Consider the following 1,097-nt stretch of genomic DNA (forward strand, 5'->3'; position numbering starts at 1 on the left):
TACCGTTCAAAGAATTTTTCAAACTTCGAAACAAATGGTAATCTGATGATTCAAGGTCAAGGCTATATGGTGGATGTGACATCACTTCCCATTCAATAATTTTTCACTAGCAAAGACTTGTGTGGTCTAGCGTTTTCATGGTGGAACACGGTTCCTTTACAGTTTGCCAATTCTGGCCGTTTTTCTTTGATTGCTTCCTCCAGTTTCATTAGTTGTTGATAGTAAACATCAGAATTGATTGTTTGGTTCCTTGGAAGCTCAATATGCACAATAACTTTGTAATCCTAACAAATTGACAGTATGACCTTTTTCTGATGCAATTTAACTTTCGATGTGGTTCATGCTGGTTCATTACGTCTGGACCATGATCGTTTTCGATTGATATTATTGTAGATAATTCATTTTTCATCACCAATGATGATTCGTTTAAAAAAAAAACAAAAAAAAAGGGTCGATTTCATTGCGTTTGAGATGCATATCGCAAATATTGATTCGTTGTGTTAAGTGAATCTCTTTCAATTTATGTGGAACCTGAATATTGTGCTTCTTAACGAGTCTAAGACAGTTTAAGTGATTTCCAATTGTGTGTGATACATTTAACCTCTGTGCAATCTCTCGTACAGTTGTATGACCATCAGATTCAATTATGGCTTTGATACGGTCATCATCAACTTCAGTAGGTCGACCAGAACGTTGGTCATGTTTGAGTGAAATATCTCCAGAACGGAATTTTTAAGACAATTTCTGACATGTGCGTTCTGTTAAGCAATCAACACCATAAACTTCACATATCTCTTTGTGAGCCTCAGCAGCTTTCTTGGCTTGACGGAAATAAAAAAGCAAAATATGGTGAAAATGTTCGTTTTGCATTCCATGTTAAAATTGACACTGAACTAACAGCTGTAAACAAAATTTCGTGCAATTTGCTTCTAAAGTAAGCTAAAATCAAACGTCAAAAGGAAAAAAAATCATCACGTTGTCAAAAGTCATTAAAACAATCGTAGCTGTATTAGCGAAAAGCGAAATTACTTTTTTACCAACCCAATATAAATATATATATTGTATTTCGGGATGGTCATTTTCTCATTTTGCCAAAT

Source organism: Octopus bimaculoides, chromosome 7 (assembly GCF_001194135.2).
Source record: "Octopus bimaculoides isolate UCB-OBI-ISO-001 chromosome 7, ASM119413v2, whole genome shotgun sequence".
NCBI classification, from domain to species: domain Eukaryota; kingdom Metazoa; phylum Mollusca; class Cephalopoda; order Octopoda; family Octopodidae; genus Octopus; species Octopus bimaculoides.